We start from the raw sequence: 6,000 nt of genomic DNA, 5'->3' as shown, positions 1-6,000 counted from the left end.
TGGTTCACATCACGCTGTAGGGACTAGTCCACCATCTAAAATATTAATTGCGGTACTCGCCTCTGTGTACTTTTATATGTCAAAAAACCTTGTCTGACACTTATGGAAAAACTACACATTATGTCCCTTTAATTGTACGCGTGATGAAATAACTTGTTTGAGTCGGAGACCCAGTTTATACACCCTCTCGGAGTGAGTAAAGACTTGCTCAGCTCATTTTAACTAGAACACTGTGTGTTGCAATATGTGTAAGAAGCAGATAAACTAGTTGAACACAACTATTTTTGTTGTTGTTGAAAGGAACAGCAATACTACAAGCTATGGGCTGCGGCAGAATGCCGTGTCCATTCTATGACTGTACGTGTCATTGCTCCATTCTCCATTGGGATCAATGCCGTAGATGCTCTAAGCTCTCATCGAATTTAAGGAGACCTTAACAGTTCATTAACGCCTTTAATGTCTCTTTAACACCAAGGGCCTGATTCAATTCCCGACGGAACTTGCACATAATTTGCATTTGTAAAAGGAGAAGGGAACTTGTGTGTAGTTCTGTTTGCATCCAAATCCAAGAGTTTTGCATGACCACTCCCCTAACCTGTGCCTGTTGGTAGGTATGAAAATGGGATTTTTAATTGGCTATACCCAATTCATTGCAAGCTGGGTATATAGCAACTGACCATGGGATACATATCATGGTCGCACAGCATAAGGGTCAACTCACTAACATCTCCTGCTTTGCTCAAGTCCTGTCTTATCTTGACACTTCAATAAGAAACAAAGTAAGTAAAGTATTTTATTGCTGGCATGCAACATCTGCTCTCACAGGTTAGGAACGTTGCCCATTTAAAATGGAGATCCCCAACAGATGGGAAAAGTGCTTTGATTATGTTCATGCAGATTCATGTACATAGATTGCCGGCAAATACACGCGTTTCGATTGTAAAAATCTTTGTCAGGGATTTTTACAATCAAAATGCGTTGGATGCAAGGCCATCTTACCAACATCATGGGCCCCCGGGCAAAGCAGTGCATTGGGGCCCCTACCTACACAACCACAGAAAGAAAAAATATATATATATAAAATCCCTTTTTTTAAAGTACTTGCTCTGCCACCCTTGAAGTACAGCAACTAAAAAGTCAAATCCCCCCTTCACTTCCCTTGTTCTCCGGTTGCACCCCCATCTTCTCTTCTTTTTTGTTATTTTCTGATTTCTGCTTCTTTGAATGTCGCTTGCTTTTCCGTTTCTTCTTGCGTCATGGCTCCTCCATGCTGAACTCCTCAATGAAAATGTCGGGCGTGATAACGTCATGCCCGACATTTAGTGCGAGCGCATCATGGAGGAGGGGAACAGGGAGGGATCCGGATCGCCACCTGACCTGACCGTGTGACTGCAAAAAGGTAAGTTGTTTGTTTTTTTTACAGGATTATTTATTCTAATTAAGAAAGATCCCTGCCTATGGGGCCCCCTTGCCCTTGAGGCCCCTGGGCACTTGCCCATCATGCCCAGTGGAAAAGATGGCCCTGGTTGGCTGGGAAAAGCTCCTCTGCCCAATTACTCTGTTGCCTGTTTTGATGTACTGTGTATTTGCCGGCAATCTATGTACATCTGTCTGTGTTTTACAACCAACATCCCGGGGGGCAAAAATTTAAGTTCATTTGTTGGATGTTACTAAAGAGAGCACTATGATGGTTTATGCCTTTTATCTTTTATGTGTTATGATGAGATAATGCGAGAACTATAGCCAGCAAATCTACCTCTTCCATTTCCATTGAGCACACCTTAAAGAAAATTGGGATTCATCGGCGAAGAAGTCATTACAACCATTATTGAAACGCTCTACTGTTGAAAACTGTGAGACTTCTGTTTCGGATTATCCCTGTTTATTTTAGACCATTGAGTCTCTAGTGCCATACCTCTGTTTTATGTTGTTTGTCATGTTATTTAGCCCGATTCCTCTTTGTGGGTTGGAGGTTAAACAGAGAGGGCAGCCAGAGACATAGATCTGCGCTGACATTATTGCCTGTATTTTTTTTGTTATTATATAACAGTACTCCTTCCTCTTTTTTATTTTTATATTTTCACTTCTGCTAAATTTTTCTTTCTCGGAGCGAACTCGTACACACACACACACACACACACACACACACTTTATTGTTCACTTGCACTCATACGTACGGATTTTGCTATATGATATTTGAATGGAGTTCCTTAATTATGGACCACTGGCTACATACGGTTGTATCAACACAATTAAAAGATTTAATATCTTTATTCCCTTCGAAACTAAAATTGTATCTTTATATTTTGCGTCATTGCAATTGCCCAAACACAGGTCAAAGGTCCATGCAGATGGTGATGATGATGTACATGGTTATCATTCTGTGGCTGAAACATCCCTTGATGACAATGGTGGTGTGAGCTGACAGTTCTAAGTCGTCTCTTCATGTTTGTAACAATTCCACATGAAAATTCCAAGATAGCCTCGGCTATCACAGCCAACCATCGCTGCTGGAAGTATTCGGCAAAGGGGAAAAGTACAACAGAACATCCTCGAGCAATCACCCTAATTGAACACATACCAAAAATTATAGCTTTAGAATAGATACCCTAATTCCAAGAATATCTTGTGCAAAACCAAGCTGACCAGTGCCTCTCACATCAGGAACATGTACAAATTTCACTGGAAAAAAAGAGGAGTAATTCCTAGGATAATAATAAATTTACACTACGTAGACCCTGTTAACTTTATTTAAACTTTTATCCCAATGGTTTGGCTCATGTCTTCTTGACAGACCTGTGTACATCCATAATGCAAATCTGAAACCTAGGATGACCTGTGTTACTCACAAGCCATATATTGTTATTTTTGTTTTTAGACTAAAAATAAACATTAGCCGTCGCCTCTTTAATGAGCAGAGTTTGTATTTTTTTCTACTAGAAAAATATACAGGTATTTTAGCCTCATGCTAGTGACACTAGTCATACAGTTCTGTAACAACCTTTTAAGTGTGTCATATTGTTTGATGATGTAATAAAAACATGTTAGTAACTCTTAAATAGAATCTGTTCACATGATACAATTGTTGTGTGTTTTGTTTATTACATGGTAACATGTGCACATAAAAAGGGGTTCCTGCAGTTTGTTATAAAAGTGTTAAGCTAGGTACACACTACAGAAAATTTCTCCCAATGCAATATCTTTAAAGATTTAACCAACAACTGTAAGTTCCGATCATCATGCCGATTCCTGTGTACACACTGTACGCATTTTACACAATTTACCTTTAGATCTGTGCTCTTCATCTGTCATAACCATCGGCTGAAAAGATGTGAGTGCATGCACACTGCAGAATCTGCCCAACATCGCTCCATTTATAAAGATTTTTGGTCCAGTTATTAAATAAAATGAAAGGATACAATATGCTTTGGTATGATAAAACATGATCGTGGAAGCGTACACACTAATGCGATAACAGACCTAATAGTTGTTTATTGTGTGATTGGCCCAATAATTGGGTGAAAACCTGTAGTGTGTACCCAGCTTTAGTGTCTACTTTAATGTATCTATACATTGATCTTACACCAATAACAACTACTTTGTAGTTGCCAACAATGGAATAGAAGTATTAAAGCAGTCTGAATTTTTATTTGGGTCAGAGGTAGTATTCCCGTAATGAGCCCAAATGGTCAGTATGGACTTTGTGTTACAGACTGCTCACTAGCAAGGCATACGGGTGTATTTCACTTATTATTATTATTATTATTACCATTTATTTATATAGCGCCACTAATTCTGCAGCGTCCCTAACACATCCATAGACACACACACACACACACACACACACACACACACACACAGACTAGGGTCAATTTGTTAGCAGCCAATTAACCTATCAGTATGTTTTTGGAGTGTGTGAGGAAACCGGAGCACCCGGAGGAAACCCACACAAACACGGGGAGAACATCAAACTCCACACAGATAAGGCCATGGTCGGGACTTGAACTCATGACCCCAGTGCTGTGAGGCAGAAGTGCTAACCACTAAGCCACCGTGCTGCCTACTTAGTGTTTAAGAGCACATTCAGTTCCTCTACTAATAATTGAAAGTTTGTCATGAAAGTCTGGAGTTTGCCTCTCCAGAGCCTTTTACAGAATATTATTATTATTATTATCATTGATTATATTACTTAGCACTTTCCAGAAAATATTCAGTAATTCACATTTGTCTCTGCTTCATTGAAGTTGTACTCTTAATTAGTCAGAAGCCAATTAACCTACAAATATGTTTTTGGACTGTGAGAGGAAGTCCACATAAACACAGGGAGAAGATACAAACCCCACACAGATAATGCCCTTGTTGGGTTGAAGCCATGACCCCAGTGCTATGATGCACCAATGATAATGACAGTGTCATAATTCATGCTGGGATTTAAGCCCTGGGGATTAAGCTCTAAGCTTTTCAATGTCATATAGTTGTGCTTTCTTATTCAGTGAATCAATTTGAATTAAGACCTCATGTATATCACTGTATTATGGGCATCCCGTACTGTGAAAGGAGACAACTTGTCGGTGTCATTAATTTGAATGGGATTAGCTAGAGCCATCTTGCGCCTCTCCGAATCCACCGGGTCATTAAGGAAGGAATGTGAAAGTCTCCAACTGTATCTACTTCACCAACCACTCCGGTCTTGGAAAACCACATGTGCCAAGGAGTGATTATAGACAACTCATAAGGACGACTGGTGAAAATGTAAGAAAATTGTATGGTAGGAATCGAAAGGATGGATATTGCACCATGTCAGTCAATGAAGAGCTTTCGAGATTTGTGGTAATTAAGTATGGTAATCGTCTCCCATAATAATGCTCCCATCCTGGTGTTTGAAAAGATGGCTTTAGATGTGCTCAGGACATATACTGCTGCTAAAATAACATCTTGGCCAACTACAATTACTCATAATGTTCCATCTACATTGACATAACAGCCATCTAAGTCAATGTGCTTAGAGTGTAAAGTGAATGGTGTGCACTTATGTAAGAAAATCTCTACAGATTTAAACTTTGAATCAGAATTGGAAAAATAAGCATGTGGGCCGTGTGTCACATGTATAGGAAACAATGTTTTATAGAAATTAGTTTCCTGTAAACACCCCCCAAAAAAACAGACAACACTGTGTGTATAATATGCTGGTATGTACAGAAGTCAAAGTTACACTTTGACGGCTGCTTAGGCCTTGTACATTGTGCTAGAGCCATTGTAAGGGCAACGATATATTATGACTAGCAGAGCTAAAGGGCGCCTGCAGATGACAAGACTTGCATAGAGTGTCGAGCCAAGTTTAACCCAACGCTGAGGAGAGGAAGAGGGAGTGAGGGAGAGAGGGAAACTGAGAGAGAGGGCGAGAGAGAGGGAGAGAGCCAGGGGGAGAGGGAGAGAGGGAGAGAAGAAGAGAGAGGGGGAGAAAGAGGGGGAGGGGGAGAGGGGGACAGGGAGAAAGGGAGGGAAGACAGGGAGAGGGGTGAGAGAGCAGGAGAGAGAGCGGAAGAGAGACGGGGAAGGAGATAAGGGGAGAGGGATAGAGGGAGAGGGGGAGAGGAGAGAGAGACAGCAGTGCAAGATACTATGGTACAAGTAGCTAAGACGAGATGGAAGAGAAAAAATAAGAAACAAGAAAACCCATGCAACAGGCATAAATAAAGGAAGAGGAACTAAGACATGGCATAAGCTAAATAGAAGCTTGTAAACATAAACAAGAGCTTTGCAAAGGAAAAAAAAAAAAGCATGCGTGAAGAAAAAAAGTCAGCACAAGTGCTCTGTAAATTAGTGAACTGAAAAATCATTCCTTGCGCTGTATTGTCAATTTTTTTCTATATACATAAAAAAACTTCATTAAAAAACCAAGCATCCTGCAACACTGAATAAAGGTGAACATTATGTTTTGCACCATGATAGAGCAGGGATAGAGTTCGGAAATATCAAAAGCATGGGGTAATATAGGTG

Source organism: Mixophyes fleayi, chromosome 6 (assembly GCF_038048845.1).
Source record: "Mixophyes fleayi isolate aMixFle1 chromosome 6, aMixFle1.hap1, whole genome shotgun sequence".
Classification (NCBI taxonomy): domain Eukaryota; kingdom Metazoa; phylum Chordata; class Amphibia; order Anura; family Limnodynastidae; genus Mixophyes; species Mixophyes fleayi.
Note: the sequence above shows the minus strand (reverse complement) of the source record.